This window comes from Pan paniscus, chromosome 4 (genome assembly GCF_029289425.2).
Source record: "Pan paniscus chromosome 4, NHGRI_mPanPan1-v2.0_pri, whole genome shotgun sequence".
In the NCBI taxonomy this organism is placed as follows: Eukaryota; Metazoa; Chordata; class Mammalia; order Primates; family Hominidae; genus Pan; species Pan paniscus.
The window spans coordinates 25,553,332-25,577,703 of NC_073253.2; positions in this window are offsets into that span (position 1 = coordinate 25,553,332).

The following is a 24,372-nucleotide window of genomic DNA, read 5'->3' on the forward strand; positions in this document are numbered from 1 at the left end:
GCTGGAGGTAAATTGAGAAAGTCCCCACATTCAAAATGAACTAATAAACCACAGATGGAATGCAAGCAAGGTGAAAATAAAATTCCATAGTGTACTATATGAAAAGTAACATGAGGGGAAACTGAATTCAAGAAATACTTTAGGATTTTCTGCTAAAATGACATCTATTGCCTCTGTCTAAATTAAGTTTTTTTCCCCTGATGCTTTATAGCACTCTGTTTACCCTTTACCTATACCATTTACATTATCACTTATAGTATAGTTGCATGTGATTGCCTTAATTTTCTAGCATGTAATCTGGAAGGCCTATATTTTTGCTGCTTATACAAGTGTGTACTGTTGTACAAGTAGGAACTGAGGAAGCATTTTTTGAATGAATAAATAAATATTATACAGGATTATAGAACTTCAAAAGAAAGTGAGGCCAGACTTATCCAGGTGAAGAGAGCATATTCTACTTTTTAAATACAGTTGAGTTTAATGGGAAAGGCATTTCAGAAGCATTTGAAATGTGCCTTGAAAGATTAGTGAGGTTTGAATAAATAAAAAGAAAAGCCTGGGGAGGGTGTTCTAGCGGGAAAATAAAGAGACAAAAGGGATATCTAAAGCAAAGTTGTAAAATTGTCTAGTTTTTATGAGAAGTAGAAGTAAAACTGGAAAAGCAGTTCAGAGTCAAACTGGAAAGATCTTGAATTCCAGAATGAAAAGCTTGTCATTACCCTCTAAGAATTATAGAAGAACTAAAGATTGAAACAGAAGTATTAAGTTATACAAAAGTGACGTTTTATAGAAATATTAATCTAAAATTCCTCCTTGCCTACCCTTTGCTATATGAATCTAAGGGCCTCTTTACAAATTTCCCTTATGACTGGGTACCTTCTAGTTTCATACATCAAACCATACCATGATGGGGCACATTTTCTGAATATAGAGTGTTGCTGATGAATATGCATGATCTTTGAATACAATAGAACAGAATTCAAGTAAGAATATTCTCTCTGACCCTTCTCCTCCCCTTTGCTTATTTCTTTCCTCCTTCAGATCTCTCCTCATTCCAGGCCACTTTTTACTGTTCTTGCTGGGTGAGTGAAGATATGACCCTCTGCAGTGTAAATAGAGCTAGCATTGCCATCAGATACTTGTAGCTCAACATTGGGCATGGAGATATTTAATATCAATGGAATGCTAATGGAAGAACGAGCAGAACTTTCAGAAAACTAAAAAAAGCAGCAATATCATAGAAGATATGGCCAGTGAGAATTTTTAACGTTGCTACTAAGTTTAATATGGAATTTTGGGAAAAAACAATCAGGACTTTGTGGAGAGTGTATCAAATGTGGACTTTTGCACAGTGTAGGTCTTGTGGCATTGAATGATATTAAAACATGTTAAGTGATGGCTGGTAGGCTAAGCAATGTAGTCTGGTTACAAGCCCAAGAATACCTAGGCATAGTCCCAAGAGAAGTTTGTAATCAAATGCAGCTTGCAGAGAGAGTTTCAAATCTTACATGATTTTCATAATGAATGTTTTGGATTATCACAATATGTTTTCCTATGCTCATTTTCATCTAGATGGAGGGGGGATTTCAAGAATCCATGGCTTATACTTTTTATTTCAGTTCCTTAAGGTACTCAGAATTTCCTTGCCAGAAGGATCCATGTAAAAATTAGAATCCATCTTGAAATTCAACTAAAGACTGCATCCCTAAGTTGTTTCAAAAAATTGAGAGCTGAACATATTGTAATCCTCAGAGCTGTCCCTAGACAGACAATATTGCAGAAGTTTTTGCCCATGTGTCTTTGTTTTGCAAATGAATATGCAACATTACATTAGAGCAACAAAAAATTAATCTTGGAATCGAAGAACCTAACAAATGTTGAATTGAAAAACAAGTAAGTTAACCTTAGAGAAAAGGAAAAGAAACATTTAGTAATTTATTAATGCCTCAAATTTTATAGTGATTTTTCCGTTGACAGTCAAGGGAAAGGGGAAAGAACTAGAGACTGTGTATAGAATTAAATGCTGTTTTAAATGAATATCTACTGTTGTTCCTGTAAATACTATATAATAAAGCTAAATTATTCAGATATTACTGAGAAATGTATTCTTATAAAAAGCACCAGGCACATAGCCAATCTCATTTCAAAACAACAAGGCAAAAAATAAAATAAAATTGTACCATTTACAGAAACCATGGCTTAGAACACCTCTCATGACCAGAATTGTTAGAATTCTAGTATAAAAATGGGTGGAATTACTCTTTACAGTCTCATGGAAATATTACTATGAAAATACCTTCTTGTTTCATGTGGTATTATGGATAATCTGGAAAATTTTATTTATTTATTTATTTTGGTGAATCTATTTTTGTCTCTTTAAACTATATTTATAACAGCATCTAGTTTTCTTCCTAATCATCTAAAATACATGGTCTACCCTTGGTTTAAATGCTAAAAACACATGACTTTGAATTTTCTACAAAGTTTAAGAGTAACAGTGTTTGAAAAGAGACTTATAAATCAAACTAAAACTTTTTTTACTTAATAATTTAGTTTAAAATGTTCACACTGTTTCTATTTGGATGGCATTACTGAGAAAGAGATCTATTAATAAATAGTTCTTTCTATGAAATATCCAAATAGAACACGGTTGATAAATTACTAGCTTTGCCTTCATAGTCTCGGAAAAGAAAACCTTTTGCATTCTGCCTTGTGATACCTGCTGGCTGATGGTAGAAATGGTTGGACTAAGAAATTACCTTCATCATTTTCCACACTCCGTAAATGAGGTCAAATGGCTCTAAGGTTTGTCTCTTGCCCCTTCTCTTTATTGCCTTTTCACTGATTTAATTTCTATCACTGCCAGCCTCCTTTAGTATTACTACTTCATTGCAGGCAACGAAGCGTGCTACTGAAATTTATTCTCTTGTTTAATAGATGTTTCCTCTATAATTCCTTCAACTTTCTAAATTGATTTGACCATAACCCATTACAAATGAGAAAACTGGCATACAGAGAAGTTCAGTGTTGTAGTCCTGTATCTTTAGTGGCCAAGATATAACCAGAATTTACTTCTCTTACTTTTCTTTTTTTTTTTCCTTTTTTCTTTTTTAAGACAGGGGATCTGCTGTATTCCTGAGGCTGGAGTGCAGTGGTACAATCTCGACTCACTGCAGCTTTTGTCTCCCAGGCTCAAGTGATCTTTCCATCTCAGCCTCCCTAGTAGCTGGGATTACAGGTATGTGCCACCATGCTCAGCTAATTTTTAAAAATTTTTTGTAGAGATGCGGTCTCACTCTATCGCCCAGGCTAATTCTCTCACTTTCTAACGTGGCTCTCTTCCCATAGTGCTGCTCAGCCTTCAATCAAATGGAGTAAATGGATTTTGCTGGAAACACAGTTCTTGTGAGAGGATGTCTGACATTCAGCTCTATATGCTGACCAGCATGTTCACTCTTCACTCTTTTCCTGTCGTTCCCACTACTCTTTGAGGCAAAACAGCATTTACTGTTGCACCGAAGACATATCCTGCGGACTCAAGTTTGAGGCTATTTCTCCCAGGCCTGAAAAAACCTATCACTAGCATAGGCATTGTAGAGATCCTTTCAACTTTTAACAATAATTTTCTTCTGAGTAATCAAATTCTGAGTTAAAGTTGGTAGAGAATTTCAAAGAGCAGAGAGCTGGCAGGTTATATTGTTTTAAATATTGTATTTATATATCTGATATACATATAGATAGGCTCAAGAATTGCCTGTCTCCAAATCATGTATATTATTATTGCTTATTATAGATTTAATGCAAAGGTGTTTAGTAAAACATTTTTTCGTGTTTATCTAAATTTGGAATATTAAACAGCTTTAGAATATTTTCATTTTCATTAATTTTATTGGTTATTATGGAAATAAATCTAAGTTCAGCTGAACAAACATAAGATATATTTTTTAATTCCTATTATAAACATTACTTCAAAGTTTAAAAATTTCTCATGTAATACCTATTAGCTTTTTGGGATTTCCTGAGTTGTACTTGTAAGTCTATTCGTATCTACTGTGCCTATGACTCAAACAGAAGTCAAATAAGGAAGAAGCTCCAAAAATAAGTATGCGTTAGTGGAGGATAACACACACCATCCTAACTTTGTTTCTCCTGCATAATTTTCTGACTTTTCGGTATTTTTTCTTTCTTTTAAACTTTTGATAACCTAGTTTGTTCAGTTTTGAATCACATATACATACATGGTTCTTTGTATGCTTGTGAATGATTTTTAATTCTGAAGCGCTTGGATTTAAACATGTTTTTCTTTTAAAAAATAAGGTTCATCCCCAATTTTTATTTATTAGGTATAATATCTAGTAATTTTATTTACAAAACTTTTACTTAAAAATGTTTATTAAACTAATTATTAATTTTGGGGAATTTAAGCTTTGTTGCATTTGAGAACTTACTCTTACAGAAAGAATAGAAGATCATCTGAAACCAATTATCTATAGTGCTTATATGACCACTCCTTCGTTTACTGCTTATTTTTCTTTCTTAGCTGGCTAACATGCTAAAGATCTGTGGCAAATTGCCTTTATGAATAAAACTGTGGATTGATTTTTCTATCACCTATCTTATGAAGAGCCTGCAAATGCTAGATATTAATTGAGTCATGAAAAATAGTCTATTGCTAATGGGGTTTTCATCTTACTAACTTTAAACACGCACAAAACACTTTGGAAAAAGTACAAATCTCATTTGGTCTGAAAATAACATGCTGTGGGTCAAAATTTTCTACTTTCTTTATCTGAGAAACTATTTTGGGGCTAGAAAACTGATTTCTCTTTAAATTCTTTATCTATGTATCTTTGAATGCCAAATTGAATTTCCTGCATAGTCTACCTATCTCATTAGCTCAAAATTACCAAAAGCTGGTCTTTTACACTAGCTTCTAATTACTTTTTCCCCTTGTCATGGTCCTTGTTCAGAGTGGAAATAACTTTTTTTCCAAATAGGACTTCCATGATTATAGATTGAGAAAGTTAGATGTTGCAATAGCCATAGAGATTACTTTCCATTGCATAAATGAAATAGAAATTTTTGTCAAATATTACAGCAGATTATATTTTCTTTAATTATTAAAAGCTTATTTTTATTGGCTTATTAATTTTTTCCACTGAATTTTCAAATTTATCAGTGTAGTTGCTACATTATATGCTTGTTATCTTTTTCTTCATATATAAAATGGAGTTTAAATATCAGAAGCCATATGTTTTCCATCTTAAAATGCAATTAGGAACTGAGAAACACAAAGGATGTGATTATTTTGTAAATATTGATAGATGACCAAATATTATAATGTTAATTGCTAACATGAAATACAGGAAGTGTAACAAAATAATCAGAAAAAAAAAAAAACCAGAGGAGAAAGAAGAACATTTTAAAAAGGAAGAAGAAATATTGTAACCATAAAACAAGAACAGGGTACTATAAAAATGGACATAAAGAAAGCCAAAAAAAAAAGCAACTAGAAATTTAAAATTTACTGAGAGAAAAAAATATGTAAAGAGATAGTTGGAAGAAGTTGAGAAAATCTTCCAGAAAATAGAGCAAAAATGTCAACAACATTGAAAACAGGAGAAAAAAATGAGAAATTTACAGGACCAGTCTAGTAGGTCCAATACCTGAAAAATAGAAATTCTATAAAAAATAGAAAAAATGAGAAGTAAAACATTAATTATTTTCTTGTAATAAAACAATTTCTTTTTTCAGATTGAAATGGTTCCTGAGGTTTTATATAAATGTTGGAATCACCACACACCAAAACAATCATCACAAAATTTCATAATCAAGGATTCAAAGGAAGAAATAGTATATATAGTTTCAGGGAGAAGAAAGAAACAAAATAAAGCAAATCTACTAAAAGTAATCAGAATAACTCTGGACTTTTCAAGGTAACATTGAAACCTAAAAGTCAATGAAGAACTATCTTCAAAAATTTTCTAAAGAAAAAGAATGCCCAATTAGAAGTCTACGTAGCCAGGTATCAATCATCGGAGACTCAAGACTATTTTCAACCATTCACATTCTCAAATAACACATTTCTTTACCTAATAAGATATTGGAGAATGTGTTCCACCAATCAAATGAATAAAACAAGAATAATGAACACATGAGATTTGGGCAGCACGAGATCCAACACAGAAAAGCAGTGAAAGGAAGACTCCAGACTAAAAGCTGTGCACTACTTGTACAAGGAAATTAGCTCTGAAGGGTAAATCTAGAGGCTCCTGGAAAAAAATCCTCTTTAAGCAGTTGAAACTGAATGCCTGACACATCTGAACATCTAAAGAGGAGATTTAGTAATTGATAAAGAGTTTGGAGCTCAATTAGTAATGAGTGTAAAAAGAATCAAGCAAATGAATAAGATATATGCAATAACTAGGGAAAACGACAGAAATATGCAATAACTAGAGAAAACAATGGGAAGGGAAAACTAATTGTATTAATCTGTTCTCACACTGCTATAAAGAATACTACCTGAGACTGGGTAATTACAAACGAAAGAGGTTTAATTGACTCACAGTCCTGCAGGCTTAACAGAAAGAGGTTTAATTGACTCACAGTCCTGCAGGCTTAACACGAAGAATGGCTAGGAGGCCTCAGGAAACTTACAATCAAGGCAGAAGGTGAAGGGGAAGCAGGCACCTTCCTCACAAGGCGGCAGGAGGAAGTGTGTGGGAGAATGAGTGAGTATCACACTTTAAAACCATCAGCTCTCATGAGAACTCACTCACTATCATGAGAACAGCATGGGGAAACTGCCACCATCATCCAATCACCTCCCACAGGGTTCCTTCCTCCACACATGGGAAGTATGGGGATCAAAATTTGAGATGAGATTTGGGTGCGGACACAGAGCCAAACCATATCACTGATTATAGTCTATTACACAGCTCAGCTTAAAGAAAAAACTTATTATTGTAATAATATATACTCTGAATATTAATCTAAAGAAGTTACAGTGTAACTTCCACGGAATATGGTGAAATTGTTCTAAATATTAGGGGGTGAGGGGTTGAGAGGAGAGAATGCTAAATGCTTGTGATCTGCAGTGGAAGTATATAAACAATACTTAAAACTGAGAACTCAAACTCAAGAAGAAGCAAAAAAGATTATGTTCTTTAGAAATATGGTAAGTTATGCCAAAATAATCAGGTGAAAAGTAGAAACATGGTGATATATACCAACATAATTGACTAAGAGAGATAAAAATTGTTGCTATGGAGGGGGAAAATTGGAAAGTAGAAGTGGGGATTTACTAATTTTCATAATAAAATTTCTGGGCCAGGTGCAGTGGCTCACACCTGTAATCCCAGCACTTTGGGAGGCCAAGGCAGGGATAACTTGAGGTCAGGAGTTTGAGACGAGCCTGGCCAAAATGGTGAAACCCCGTCTCTACTAAATACAAAAAAATTAGCCTGGTGTGGTGGTACATGCCTGTAATCCCAGCTCCTTGGGGGGCTGAGGCAGGAGAATTGCTTGAACCTGGGAGGCAGAGGTTGCAGTGAGCCAAGATTGCGCCATTGCACTCCAGCCTGGACAATAAGAATGAAACTCCAACTCAAAAAAAAAAAAAAATTCTGGGACTATTTGGCTCTTTTAAACTCTTTTGAATTAAAGATTTTATAAAATTAAAACTAAGGAAAAATAGAAATATGGAAACTAATCAATACAAAAATCCCAACAAACCAACCACATAAAATGCAATATTTTTAACATTTTTTATTATACTAGAGAGAGGGTCACACTATGTTGTCAAGGATGGTCTTGAACTTCTAGCCTTTTAAGAACCTTCCAACTTGGCCTCCCCAAGTGCTGGGGTTACAGGCATGAGCCATCAAGCCCAGCCTGGAAGATATTTTTAAGGCTCATGGTTAAAGCAAGGAAAGATAATTGTATACACGTGGATCTCTCAGCCAGTTGAAAAACTTAACGTAGTGCTTATCTGTTTATTAAAAGGCTTTGTTTTGAAGTCACCTAGGGCATATTTGAATGTGGATAACAGATTACATTCTTTTAATTTTTTTTTCTTATTTCCTACCAATGAGTAATACAAGATAAACATGTGTTCTTGTAAACCACCTTGAATTTTGGGGGCAACAAATCGGGGTATAAATGAACAGCACTGACATGAGACCTATTAAGTATTCAAAACAAAATTTGCAAATATAAAACAAATGGAGGGAAATGAGATGTCTGGTACCAACAATTACAATATGGATTTAGGAAATGAAAAAATAATTATTAGATCCAATAGCAGAGAATCTAAAATTATTTAATTAATGCTTCAAATGACCATTATGTGGTAACTTTTGTGCTTTGAGTTATATCAGGCACAAAATATAACATGCTCTTTTTTATGAAGGCAATTGAATTTATGTATGAGAGAATTTATTTCATTTAATAATTACAAAATACAGGACAAAAACCAAAATTGTAGAATAAATGAAAATGACAGCAGAAAGAACACTTTGTGCAGTTTGTGAAGAAAGTGAATATTTTTGGAAGAGCTATATTTGGAATGGGACTTAAGGAGGGGAGGGATTTCTGGATGAAGAGGAGGCAGAGGAACTTACAGATGAGGTGGGAAACATAGGTGAAACTCATCAAACTGGAGTAAAAGGCACACATTGGCAAGTCACGGAAAGTGATACAGTTGGGAAAAAATGATACAGGTGGGACCAGATTATTAAGGACTACAGGTTTTACTATACTAGATACCAGAAGTTATTTTAGGTTCTGTAAATGCACAATTAATAAGATTTTTAAGAAGTTAGCTTGGCAAATAGGTATAAGGAAAACAGAGACGAGAGAGTCTGGTGGCAATAAGATCAGGTAGAGATTGTATGTATGAATTGATGCAAGTCTTCATTATAGTGGAACTGCAGAGATAAGTGTAATGAAACATTGAGAACTGGTAATACAATTTACATTTATATCTATGAAATTGGTTCAGAGAGAAAGGATTATATCATTAACTAAAATGGGTAACTTCAGATGGAGAGTTTGATGAAAGGTGTTTGTAAAGAAATTATAACTCATGTAGCCAGTTAATATCAACATATTTAGAAGACTGCTTCTCACCCTCCGTTTCTCTGGAGTGCTAAAGATATCTGGTTGATCACTTTTTAAAAACATATTTAATGAGAACGACTGTATAGATAGAGGCTGGGAAGTTATACCAGGTTTTCTGTGTGAAGAGGATGATCTACAGAAAGATAAAGCTGGGGAACTGCCCTACCTATCCAGAAAAATCATATCCAGTCTCAAGCAAACGGTTACTGAAAGTATTGTCATTGTAGCATTTAACTTTAGTTGTGCAGATAATAATGTTAGGTTGTATATCTGTTTAGCTGGCTTAGACATGGCCAATTTTTCCATTGGTAGGGGTTTGCAAATAAATTGTACCTTTATTTAGTCTTGTTTCATCTCCATGGATTTGTGGTCACGATGATACCTATACAATTAAATGCAACCAAGCGCTTTGTATGCATATAGTTGATTGCCCTTGTTTAAAAATGTTAGGACTCTGAGATCCTTGTGATAAGCCGGACCCAGAGGTTAATTAGGTAGACAGTAATTTGATCACATTACTGCAATTGAAGTTGATGGCAAGCATGTGGCCACAATTCTATTTAAGATTTAAAATATTTATATTGCAACCAAGAAGACTAAACCCTGCTCATATCGTGCTACCTGTACTGGAAGAAGAAAGAGGTAGAGTGAAGGTGATGTTGGGTTATGGGGAGGGTGAAGAAAGAGCGAGGAAAAGGCACTTGTCCACCCAGCCTCTGGGGTATCTTGTAAACTGCAAGGATAGGGAGCTTTTTTTGTCTTAGAGGTACAAAATTTTAACTTACAACATTGTGTTTCTTTTTATTTGGATGGTTTGTCTAAATTTGGTTTATTCAGTATAGCCCCAGACTATTTTGTCTCTTTGAACTAGATGAAATAATTATAGCTCCCCCCCCACCCCGAACAATAACAAATCAAGCAAACCTGAAAGACTTGTGTTTTTCTATTTATTTCTTTTGTGTATTTCTAAAAAGTATGAAACCAACTGCTGCTTTCTTCTAGTGGTATCACATATTCATAAGATTCATATCAAAAGAGTTACTAAAGTTTGACTTGTCTTCCACTTCACATTCTAGTTTGATGAGAAATATTCCTGAAGACCATTAATCAGGGATACATGCTGCTGTGTGGTGAGTATGGAAACTTATAACACTATTTATTATGGCCCATGATGGGATGGAGCATGCTTACTTTTTGGTGTGTACAGTGGACACCCTACCAAGGAACTGTTTCTCAGCTGGGAATTTTAGCGTCCCTAACTCTGACGTGCCCTTTAGTACCAGGTCTGAGCAAACTACCTTGAGGAAGATTAATTCCATGTCTGCCTGTGATATAGACATGGAGAAACTCATTTTTCACAGCTATAAGCATCCATCCAGAGGAGTCAGAATAAGAAAAGACAAAATGGAGCTATCACTGTGGAATGAGTGCAATGGGTAGACCTGAGATAACTCTTTGAGCTCCCGTAAGCAAATACTGTCAGGAAAAAGGGTTCTGAGGCCCTGGAATTTTGCATACATTAATTTATTCCATAATTTATAGTCAATGACTATTCATCAAGTGCCCACAATATACCTTGTGATATAGCAGTGAATAAGACAAGCTTCGTCTTTAGGGAAGAAGACAAAGTGTGGGTGCGAGTTACTGGAATGCTGGTTCTAACATTTACTTTGTTGATACGGCAGGCAGTTAGAAACAGGATATACTTTATCTACTACATATTCAAAGAAAATAAAACCTGGAAGTAAACACAGAAAATGTTAACATTGGTTATTTTGAAATAATGGGATTATGTGTGATGTTTATTTTCTCCATTATTTCCTTCCAAATTTCTAAATTTTTTATAACATATATTATTTTTATATTCAAAAAATTGAAAGCTCCAGTTAATGTTTTCCCTTACAGTGTGGAATCCAAATGTTCGAGCTAAAGTTACCAGTAGGGCTCACAGGCCAAAGTGAGTTTAGTCTGGGACTCAGAGTTGTTCCCCAGAGTCCATCTGGGCAGAGCAAGGACAGAAGCATGGTCTCCATGTAAATCATGAATTAATGTCAAGCTAGAAAGAGTAGTGGGAGAGAGCTAGGAAGGCAGGACAATTCACAGCCTGAGTCCGGGCTGGGTCAGGGCTCAGGAAGGTGTCAACTCAAAGTTCCATCCTGAGCTTTCCCAAGCCCATGGCCCCTGATTGGCAACTCTGAAATCCAAAAGCTCTGCAACTTTTCAGAGCTTTCTTTTCATTCATTTGACAGTAAAGTCTAATCTGACTTCTACTCATTTGGTGGTAAAATTTTACCTTAACTTACATCATGCTGTTTATAGGCCACTTATAATTGTGTTTAATTTTTAGATGCTGCCTCAGGCATGCTGGAGTTGTTAGACAATATGTATTTTATGTTCCATGTGACCTTTCTAAAACCTACAAACATCTGATTCTGAAACATAAATGACCCCAGGGTTTTAGAGAAGTTATTGCAGATGTACCTGTCTATTTGACATTTCTCTATATATACACTGAAGTCACTTCCAATTCCCGTTTCCTAAAACAGAACTCAGCTTGCCCTTCAAACCTGCTTTTTTAGATGTTCTATCTCTGTTCATTTTGTGGCTATACTCCCAGATACAGAAACGTAAAACTAATATCTTAGTGAGACACTTAACTGTTAGAATTATTTACAGCTGTTAAGTCTTCCAACAGGACGTACTATCCCCAAACTTTTATTACTCCAATATCTCATTTGCATTCCTGACAGACTGATCATCCTGAAACGTGGTTACCAAACCTTAAGTAGCATCCAGCTTTCTACCAAATTAATAAAGCACCTCACCCTGGAATTAAGGACCTCACCTCACCATATGCTCCCAACCTCACCTCTCTAATAACCCTCTAGGGGATTATTTTTTTTTTCCTAGAGCATCTTAGTCTATACTCCTTCCCTAAACATATTTAGATTTTCATATTTTAGTGACTGCTTATACCATCTCTGTCTCCTGGAGTAATCTTTAATTACATCAATTAATATCTTATATTTTCCAAGTGAAAACAGCACCTCCTCCATGAAGCCTTCTATAGTCAGCCACAAGTGACTTGCAATCCTTTGAACTCATACTATATATTAACTACCTATTCCATGTGAAAAGTATATCAAGCCTTGTTACGTCTATATTCGCGTATTGGTGGATACCTGCTTAATCCAATAGCAGAGCATATAGTTGGCCTTCAATATGTGAATTTCCGTCTACCTAAAGATGTAGTATTGTTAATATCTAGTATCTCCAAATTCCCTATAGTGCTTATAGTACATGCTCAGTGTCAAACACTGGGATGAAACTACTATAAAAGTGCAAAAAGTGGACTCCTATACCAAGAAGTAAAATCTTCCCCTAAGATGTATATGATATTCTGCATTAACTTATGAAAGCCCCATAACCACAATATGTGAGTATAATCCTTTGCCTAGAGATGTTATTTTGGTTAAGAAGTCTGGAAATTTCATGAGCTCCAAGAAGGCTTTCTGAAGAGCATTCTGTAAAGCCCCTGCAAAAGTTATCTTAGCAAAATTTCCCACACCAATTAAATGTGCAAAAATGGCTTACTTGGAGATTAACCTCTGGGTTTAAGGGTAAGTTGACTTCCTCATTTTATTTAAAATAAGTTACTTCCCACTGGATTGAAAAGCCAAATAAGGTCAAGAATTGAATTCACTAGAGGCTGCATGTTAAGAAAAGTATGTGGCAAAAGCATTTATTCTGTAAAGACAAATTTAATCCAATGATATACAATCACTTAAAAATTAAAATGGGCATTTGGAAGATAAATAAAGGGCTGGAATAAATTATCAAGCATGGAGAATGAATAATGATAATTTTATAACAGATGTTTATCCTTTTTATTATTTACATTTTATTAGTGATTGTATTGAAAAATTATTGTTAAAAAATACGTTTTATCCAGCAGGTCTTCAGTGATGAGGGAAACAAGGTATTTTCCAGCAATTACTTTTGTTAGTTACCAGTTTGAAGCTTTTTATTATGTTCCATGCACAGAGAAAATGATTTCTCTAGAGGAATCTGATCCCACAGACACATTTCAGAATACTGAAGTCTTTGGGCTTTCTATACTAGGCCATTGAGTTATGCCTCGAATCCTTTGGGAGATGCCAACAAAATGTCTAGGTTTAAAGTTCTTCTGTTCCAGCTTCCATGGGTCTGTTGATAGTACTCTTATTATGCAATAGAATTGAGCAGTTTTAATAATGTCTCTTCTTTTTTGAAATTTTATCTTCCCTTGGATTTCTGATCTTTCCATTCTTCTGGGTCTTCAACCTTTTAAGGCTGCTCTTCCACAGTGCTCTTTCTTCTCAAACCAATGAAATCCCTTCTATGTACCTACTCCTCTCCTTTGGGAAACCTCACACACTTTAATGATTCTTAAATGTGTGTCCTTAACCTTATCTCCCTTTCCTAAGAAGTCACATGACCGGTAAATGGTGAAACTGGGATTCGAACCCAGACTTGTATACACTAAAGTCCAATTTCTCAATCATAACACTAACCCTGTAGGTTATGTTTCACTATCATCATTGCTGGCATTTACTGAGTGCCATGTTTTGGTGATACTATGTGCCAGGCACTGGGTTTAGATCCTTTACATATGCTATGCTAATCTTCATAATAGGCCTTTGGTATTGTTCCAATTTCCCAGGTGAAATTTTATGCTGTGGGTGTGGTCCATCAGAATTTAAGGACTTGCCATTTGCATTTTCAGTAAGATCTCAAAGGCAGGCATAGTTATGGAGCACAGTTACATGCTGCTTTAAAACATTAACATGCAAACTCAAATGTCTACATCAATAGAGTAGGTAGCATAAATAAGCAAATCAGGCTTTAAGACAATAGGGTCTAGTGAGGACTGTGGAAAATTAAGAGGTTATCCCCCACCTGAAGTCATTCAGGTTCAATTTGTAATGACACTGTGCAAGTGAGCATGTAAGCCAGCCCACAGGTGCACACACATACACACATACACACACACACAAACACATCGGCATGCACACTCCGATGGAGAGTTTGCAGTCCCTTCAACTATCACTTTCCCTTTTCTTTCACAAGCAAAAGTTATTAGGTAGAATACATAGATCAACAAATACATACTTCCATTTGGGGGATGAATGTGAAGTAATTGGTTCGCATGTGTTCATATTTAGACTCTTAAGACTAGTCTGATAAATGATGATCACTTTTCAGGAGTGTCTGCTTCATTTGAATTGTTTCATTTAGGTGGTAATGAAAAAACAAGCTTTAGTACTTTCTCAAAGAAGAAAAAATAGATCATGAATTTCTTTCTTCTTTTATCAGATGATCATAATACATAGCTTGAGAGCACAGCAGTTATCTCTCCACCTGAGGACTGACCCGAGGCTCCACTTTGAGAGTGCAGCCTGGTGCTCACTGCGGCATGGACAGTCAGCAGGCCAGGCAGAGCCCGCCCACCCGCACTGCAGAATGCCATGGGTGACTCCCTTGCTGCTTGGTTTTTTAGCACTGGCAGATGGGACCTCATTGTTTCAAAGTTTCGCTTTGGAAAATTCAGACATTAAGGGTTAATCTACATTTTAAAGTAGTCGTCTTTGAAGGAAATTATGCTATAAATGAGAAACCTGTGTGGAGTTCTGGGTTCTTTATGTTAGCTTTGGCAGGGCCAGGAGACTGTTTTGATGATAGAGCCAGCATTGGAAACCTGTATTTTATCTCGCAGGAAAACGAAGCAAATTTAAAACATTCCGCATTTGCCTTTTGACACCCCATAACCAAAAGATGAACTTTAATTTCTGGGAGGCCTCCCAGTGATTAATGCCTTTACGTTTATGACGTGAGAAGAATGAGCCGTATGTTACAGTTGGTCTTCTGTCCGTTTCTGAGGAGAGCCTGTGCCAGGATTTTGATGTGCACTCGCGTTCTGGCACCAGGCTGCACACTTCTCACCCAGCACAGAGCCAGCTCACAGATCCTGTTCGGCACAGCGACTCCAGACATACAGCATGAATTTGAAGGCGGCCTCCTCAAATGTGGCAGGCACAGTCTCCCTCTTCCTATTTGGAGCCTGTCTGTGGGGCTAGGACCTCTCTCAGCTGCCTGTAAAGCGGCCTTGGAGAGCTGTTTTTGCTAGCTACTTACTGCGACAGTCTCCGGGAAGGTGGGGCGTGGCCCTCCAGGGCAGCTTCACGATTGTTTTCTGTTTCCTACCTTTACTGGTAAAAGGGAACTGTTACTTTTCTCTTTTCATATGTGGAAATCACATGTTCCACTGTCCTGGAGGGGACAGTATTGGAGTGAAGACCTTTGGGGCCTTCTTTAATTCCTGCATCTCCTGTGGGAGACGAATGACATTCACTAAGCCACGTGTGGTAGCTGTGAATGCTGTCTACCAAAGATTTTTGATTCTCCTCCACTTTATGGCTTCTGTTACGATGGTACTTCCTCTTTCGTGTGTAGCCACACAACTTGCTTTGTTCAATAAATATGGATCAAAAGTGGCATGTGTTACTTAGGACTGTAAACATTAAGAGCTGGTGAATAAGTTTCCACTCTCCCTTCTTGCTGCTGCCGTGACTGAAGAAGTCCCAGGTTGAGATGAGGCGTCTGTCAGCCTGGGTCCCTGTGAGAGTCTGAAGAACAGAGCATCCTTGCCCACCAGTGTCAGACAGATGCCATGAGGAAAAAATATATGTTTTTTTGTTAACCACTGCGACTTGGGGATTGTTTGCTACTGCATCATAAGTAAAGCCACTGCCCTGAAGCTCAAACAGTACGGAGACAGGCCCATCTCCTTCTTGTTTCACTCTTCCTTTTTAGGTATCAATAACATAGGTGAGTTTCTTCCATGTGGAAAAGAGACAAACAAAGTTGGCTTTAGCAGGTCCACCATCTTCCAGCTTTTCTCTCTGTGACAAGCTAGAGAGACCAAAATCTAAATCAAGAAGGGAAATAGGCAAACCTGCTATGTTCTTTAATTAGCTTTACCGTGAACACATTTACTACATTTTCATCCCCCTTGGTTCTTGTTCATTACTTCTCACTTTGGTTAGGAGTACACAGGTAGGAAAAGTGCTGACGACTGTTTTCCAAAACCTCCAACACCTTATATAGCACACCACTTAGTCCTCTATGTAGACAACAGGTATAGCATAGCATGCTATTTGTGTTGTTCCTTAAAGTCCTGAAATGACAGCAGCCTAATGGCTTATAGAAGTGGTAGGCAGGCTGGGCGCGGTGGCTCACGCCTGTAATCCCAGCACTTTGGGAGGCCTAGGTGGGTGGATCACGAGGTCAGGAGTTCGCGACCAGCATGGCCAACAAGGTGAAACCCCGTCTCTACTAAAACTATAAAAATTAGCCGGGCACAGTGGCAGGCACCTGTAATCTCAGCTGCTCGGGAGGCTGAGGCAGGAGAATTGCTTGAACCTGGGTGGCAGAGATTGATTGCAGTGAGCTGAGATGGCACCACTGCACTCCAGCCTCGGTGACAGAGTGAGACTCCATCTCAAAAAAAAAGAAAAAAAAAGTAGTAGTCAGAATTCTAAGATGGGCCCTAAATTTCCAACCCAGGTGTGCATATTCTGTATATTCCCCTTCCCTTTGGTGTATGAATTAAAATATCATTTGTGAGCCGGGAGCAGTGGCTCATATCTGTAATCCCAGAACTTTGGGAAGCTGAACCCAGCAGATCACTTGAGGTCAGGAGTTCAAGATCAGCCTGGCCAACATGGCGAAACCCTGTCTCTACTAAAAATACAGAAATTAGCCAGGCATGGTTGTGTGCCTGTAATCCCAGCTACTTGGGAGGCTAAGGCAGGAGAATTGCTTGAACCTAGTAGGCGGAAGTTGCTGTGAGCCAAGATCATGCCATTGCACTCCAGCCTGGGCGACTCCATCTCAAAAAAAAAAAAAAAAAAAAAAAGAAAGAAAGAAAGAAAAAAGAAAATATCATTTGTGCACAAATACACTATATAGCAAAGGTGAAAAGATTTTGCCAATGTAATTATGGCCACTTATCAGTTGAGCTTGAGTTACCCAAAAAGGGATTACCCTGGTTAAGCCTAACTGAGACAGGTGAGCTTTCTTCTTTTTCTTCTTTTTTTTTTTTTTTTTTGTTTTGTTTTGTTTCTTTGAGATGGAGTCCTGCTCTGTTGCCCAGGCTGGAGTGCAGTGGCAAGATCTCGGCTCACTGCAACTTCCACTTCCTGGACTCAAGTGATTTTCTTGCCTCAGCCTCCCGAGTAGCTGGGATTACAGGTGCCCACCACCACCCCCAGCTAATTTTTTTGTATTTTTAGTAGAGACAGGGTTTCACCATGTTGGCCAGGCTGGTCTTGAACTCCTGATCTCAGGTGATCTGCCTGCCTTGGTCTCCCAAAGTGCTGGGTTTACAGGCGGAGCCACTGCACCTGGCCTCAGGTGAGCTTTTCAAACTGTTGAATAATAAATTTATTATTGTTTGAATCTACCAAATTGTGGTAATTTGTTATTCAGCAACAGAAAACTAATACAAAAGGAACATGATTGGACGGGTTTTTTTTTTTTTTTTAATATAACTGGAACTGGGGGTGTTGTCTTCTCATGTGGCCAAGAAAGAACTGGTGGTGAGGACCTCTGTGCCCCACGCTTCTCCCCTTGAGCAATTCAGAAGGGTGATGGAGACAGAGCACAGTCTCTGTGACAATGGACAACCTTGTCCTTCAGCCCAGTGCTGGCTGTGAGAGGAAATGGAGATCTCCCTGAAGACTGTTGAGTTTCAGTGGTTACTAAATGTGACAGAAACTCAAGTATCCAATATCAGTTAGGAGATCTTCTTTCTTCAAGATGACAAGTCTGAGTTCCAGCACCAGCATAAGGATGCTATACTTACTATCAACAGTAAGAATCCATGGAATGAATCCCTTAGGTCATAGTAAGAACACTGATTATTTTAAAATTTATCACCAAGAAGCTTCTCGAAGAGAGTGATGCTGTTCTGCTTGATAAAATACAAACTCAATTACATTAAATATTAAATAATATGTTTATTAGTTACAAATAGAATGTATTTGTGGGGCCTGATAATAAAAGCCTTTTCATAGATTTGTGTTCATTCACTTCAGTCTTTTTTCTGACAATGGATTGCCAGTTGTGTTTCAGGCATTTCTACCCTTGCCTCTCATCTGCAATTTTATTCTGGGGACAAGAAAAAAGATCGCTTCATCTTTCTTTCATTGCACTCTTCTGCACCTTTGGGGGCAAGTATGAATCTCAAAGAGACTGAGTCATAAATGGGGAGTCATGGCTGCAATGATTCCTCATGCCTGATGCTCTGTCCTGGAGGCAGGAGAAATGTGTTCAGCTGGGAGAATGAGTTTGTGGGGTGAATTCAGAAGCCACTGCCCTTGACCCTTTTCTACAAGTATCCAGGGAAGTCTTGGAGTGGCTGATGGTGGTGGTGGTAAAGAGGTGAAAAGGGGTAGGTAACTCATGTCCTCTGAGTCTTCAGAAGATCACATCAGTGTAGGATGAACAGGGGTAACATTCGTGTTATCTTCTGAGCACTCAGAAGACATGAGTTACCCCTGTTCATCTCTTAGAAAACAAAATGTAGCTGTTGATGTTTTTGATATCCTCAGAAATAATTATTCTTCTCTAAGAAAGAAGAAATCAATCTAAGGGAAATTCTATTCTTCATGAACTGCTAAGGTCTTTGTGCTCTTCTACATTCAAATCAGTCAATGATCTCTACGGTCTTATCAATAAATTCTTACTGGTTTTATCACACGAGGAATGACTATATACATTCTAAATCCAGCTCAGGTGATTTTAAGCAGATTTAATAAGTGATCACGAAACAAATATGGTAGTTTCACATTTTTACTTGTAAAATTTCCTTTAAAACGTTTTAAGATTCAAAATCTTTCCGAATTTGCCCTTCCTTCTTCATGTTTTCTCATTTTCCATAGAAAGATGCAATAGAAATACCAGAAAATGTAAATGTAGGACAATAGCTAGATAAAACCCGTTAAGAAAACTGACTATAAATGGTTTACGATATAGTACTATCAAAACAAACATTCCCATCACCAAACCATGTGTAAATTAAATTTTCATGACAGTAGATCTGAAGGCGTTCATCCTTCCTTGCTCCCTTTTCCAGTTTCTGCCTTTCATATGTAAATGGTCATGAAGCCCAGCAACTCTGCCATTCTTTCTCTCTCATTTGTCTCCTACCATTCAAAGCTAGGCCCTCAAGACCTCAAATGTACCCTTTTTTATTTCCTAACAAAGCATGGAACTTTCAGCTGCTTGAGCCCAGGGCTCCATTTTCCGTTTGGACTCATCTCGACACACAATCCTCTCTGTAGGAGGCTCTGGGGCCCAGTGGCCCTGGCATCCCTCCATGCCTCACTTTCCTGTGGTAGTTGTCATCATGTAATTGTCTTAGTCTGTTTGGGCTGTTATAACAAAACACCATAAACGGAGTGGCTGATAAATAACAGACATTTATTTCCCATGGTTCTGGAAGCTGGGAAGTCTGAGATTAAATCACTGGCAGACTCAGTGTCTGGTGAGGGCCCACTTCTTGGTTCTTAAACAGCCATATTCTCACTGTGTCTTCACATGGTAGAAGGGGCAAGAAAACTTTGAAATTTCTTTCATAAGAGCACCAAAAGGCTTTGCCCTCATGACCTAATCTCCTACCAAAGGTCTCACTTTGAGTATGTGATAGTATTTGGGTATGTGATGGTATTAGGAATACCATCATATTGGATGTCAGGAATTCAACTATGAAATTTGAGTAGATGCATACATTCAGTTTATACCAGGAATATATCACAGGGGTTCTCCTCTGAGTCTTGCTGCTCAACAGCCCATATTTTTGAAAGCCTTACATTGTAAGCATATCAGACCTTTTACTTTCGGTTGTATAGTCATAGATAGGTTATAAGAACAAAAATGTTTAAAGGTGTGAAGAACCAATATAGTTGCTGTATCCTATCTGAGATGTTACCTAAAAGATATTTTTGGCTTTGTTCCTTCATGTTTATTTTAGAAGACGGGTTTTACCAATTCTATCTAGGTTTCCATATTTTACCTTAGTAAAGGCCAATTTAAAGTGAGCCTCACAAAATCTGGAAACATTTCCCTTGAGAATTGGAAAAACAGAAGGATGCCCACTCTCACCACTCCTATTCAACATAGGCCTGGAAGTCCTAGGCATAGCAATCAGGCAAGAGAAATAAATAAATAAAAGACATAAAAATAGGAAAAGAAGTCAAACTATCTCTTTTAGCTGACAATATGATTCCATACCTAAAAAGCTCTAAAGACTGCCAAAACCTTCTGGAACTGGAAAATTACTTTAGGAAAGTGTCAGGATATAAAATTAATGTGCAGAAATCAGTAGCGTTTCTATACACCAATAGTATTCAAGCTGAGAATAAAATCAAGAACACAATCTCATTCACAAAAGCCCACAAAAAAATGGAAATACCTAGGAATACAGCTCACCAAGGAGATGAAAGATATCTACAAGAAGAACTATAAAACACTGCCGAAGGAAATCAGAGATGACATAAATAAATGGGAAAATATTCTATGCTCATGGATTGAAACAATCAATGTCATTAAAATGGTCATGCCACCCAAAGCAATTTACAGATTCACCACTATTCCTATCAAAACTACCAACATCATTTTGCACAGAATTAGAAACAACTATTCTAAAATTCAGATGGAATCAAAAAGGAGCCTGAATTGCCAAGGCAATTCTAAGCAAAAAGAACAAAGCCAGAAAAAATCACATTACCTGACTCCAAACTATACTACAAGGCTGCAGTAACCAAATCAGCATGGTGCTGGTACAAAAACAGGCACATAGATTAAGGGAACAGAATAGAAAACTGAGACATAAACCCTCCTATCTACAACTATCTGGTCTTCGACAAAGCGGACAAAAACAATCAATGGAGAAAGGAGTCCCTATTCAATAGATGGTGCAGGAATAACTGGTTAACCATATACAGGAGAGTAAAACTGGACCCCTTCCTTTCACCATATAAAAAGAAAAACTCAAGGTAAATTAAAGATTTAAAACTAAGACCTCAAACTATAAAAGTCCTAGACAAAAACCTGGGAAATACCCTTCTCAACATTGGCATTGGCAAAAAATTTTTGGCTAATTCTCCAAAAGCAACTGCAGCAAAAACAAAAATGAACTAGTGGGACCTAATTAAATTAAGAAACTTATGCACAGCAAAAGAAACTATCAACAGAGTAATTACTCTAATGATCAATAAGGCTAGAATAACTTTGATCCTCTGAGATCGATGGATAATAGATTCTGGAATTCCTAGAGGCTAGAGAGATGGGCAGCCAACAAAGGTACTGCCCAACTAATCAAAATGATCATCAGCAGATGAGCATAAGGTTAATGTTAGCCTCCACGATGGAAACCTTCTTAATCAGCCTATTAAAACAGAAACCCACTCTTCCTATAGAAATAGCGTACCTTGCCACTCTCCTTCTTACCAATTCTAATGATGTCTCTTTATGTTTTTCACTTTTAACACTATAATTTTCCCCATTTTTATGCTTCTGTTTTATTATCTACTGCCCCCCGGTCCCCTGCCAAGAATGTAAATTTCCCAAGAGCATTTCTGGGAGTCTATTCTGTGTATTGACATATTCCAAGCACCTAGAATAGTAACTGGGAAATAGTAGGTGCTCAATGAACTTTGGTTAATGAACAAAGTAGTCTCCCTCACTGTTAACAGATTTTTTTTTTCTGAGTAGTACCATGGTGGAGTATAAATGGTTTGTATCAAGCAATGTTTTAAGAAAAAAACTTAATGAATTTTGTGGCATTATCATGATATTGTCCATTCCTTTGTATGAAGCCTTTATGAATATTCTCAGGAAGCATTCTTGGAAGGCTGGGGGTCCAAAATAGTTAAAACATTTTTCCTTTACAATTTGTTTACACTTGTTTTGTGGACCTAGGACTTGGGTTTTGTTTTTCTGAAGCAATTTTTTCCCTCTTTATTATCATCCTCTTGGACATGATTCATTCTACTTCTATATTATGTGTTATCACAGTAACCAGAAATAATGTAAGGGAAAAGATGGGTTGTATTACAGAAGTATTAATTAATTATCTTTTAAAAATAAACAGTTCTCAAGGGACCTAGAGTTTGGAAGGAGTTAATGCACCATCCAACAAGCCTAATATACTCTGAGAGAGGGATATGTGTACCCCAAAGACCTGAGTAATGATGCCATTAACTTTTCGTAGCCTAGTTCTATAAGGCACTTCACCATTGGTTCAAGTGACTCTTTTTCCTTTCATTGTGACTAGCTAGAATTTTTATTAAGTATCATTAATCAAAGGTGAAAAATTCTCTGAGCAGGAAAATTGTCAGTAAAACTGGCTGCTGTATGTGGAAAAAATAAATAAAGGGGTTTGCTAATTACATATTAACTTAAACAGTAATCGTCTTTTCAAATCATCACAGGTTGCAAGTCCTTTTTGATTTCAGAGGTCTAATTTTGGGGAAGATCTATTAATCTTTTTTTTCATTTCTTTGCCTTTCTTATTCAGTAATTGAACTACTCAGGTGTTATTGATTAATGTAGCTTTCTTAAATGACAGGTTGTATGGCAGCCATAACTATTTTCTCTGGTGTTCTTACTTCTGAAATGACTCACAAGATAATTTGAAATTTAGAGAAAAAATAGGAATTTCAAGTTTTCTTATAAAAATAGATAGACTTAAGCACCACTAACGGGGGGAAACTCAGATTTTCCTTGGATCACTGGTGTTGGGGCTAACCGAAATGAACTTTAATTTGTATCAAGATTAACAGCTAGCAGATTATAAGTAAAACAGATTTGGGAAGAAAATGGACCTCAGGAGCATTTTTTATCAATATGCCCCATCTGCCTTTCGCTGAAGTGACTGAAGGAAGAAATTCTCTTCCAGATGTAGCATATTGAGGCTTATGCTAGTTGTAAGTAGGTGAATAAAGCTCTTCGTATTTTTAATAAGCTCACATCACAGAGAGAAAAAAGAAAACAATCTTGAGAACTTGGGAAAAAGCAGGATCAGTAGAAAGTAGGTATTTAGAAAGGCAGACCCTATAGGATTATCTCGTAGCCCAAGACTGCCAATATCATTTATTTTGTAGAATAAACATCTGTGCTTTGCAATATAATTGGAGGCTACAAGTGCAATGTAAGTTCTGTTTAGTTTGCAACTCTAGTTGTTTCTTATGCCACACTGTTTGTGTTAATTGCCCCTTGTGGTTGGGCTGCAAAGTCTCTAATCCTCATAGTGTGCAAGTGAATTTGTGCTGTGCTTCTCTCAAACACACCTGCAAGAAATTTTAATAGCTTTACAAAGTGAAGATGTTTCTCTAACTCTCTGTTGCATAACAGTCATGACTACCTGAGGTATCATCACAAAAGATAATTTAATAATAGCTGTGATGATGTAGGCACCTGAAATTCCATCTGGCAATATATACTGTAGTATGATATATATATACACACACAGAGTGATATATATATATATATATATAGAGAGAGAGAGAGAGAGAGAGAGAGAGAGAGATTTTTATAAACTTGGCTAATGTATTTCCATATATATATATATATATATATATATATATATATATATTTCATGCTCTTGCTTGGACATCCAAAAGAAAATTTCAGCAATAGTTATAACAGTGAATCCATACTGAATTACAAGTTGGTGATGCTTTGACAAATTATGACCTGTTTCATATCACCCCCTGAAATTTTCTCTTAACGTTTAAATTTAGGTTAGAATAAAATTACATAAATATAGAATGAGAAAAATAATCTACTTCACTGGCTTAGTCTTGTTGGAGCTGTGGTTTCAGAAAAGCAAAAAAAAAAATGCTACTTTTACTAAAATGTGCAGCAGAGTTTAAAGATTTTCTAAGCTTTCAAAATTATTTATTTAATATACCTTAAAAAATGAATAATCATTTTTTAGGGAGAGGAATAATTTAAACAGGGCTACAGTACTTTTCATGAAGAGATCAGTTCCTCTGCTGAATTAATAAATGAATGATTATATGGGTATACAAATGAATGAATTAAATGAATGTGTATTTTCACTAAGACTAAAATTTATATTTATTTATATGTTTTTTCAATTCAATCTGTGCTGAAAACACATTTTTAAGGGGGCAATATTTCAGA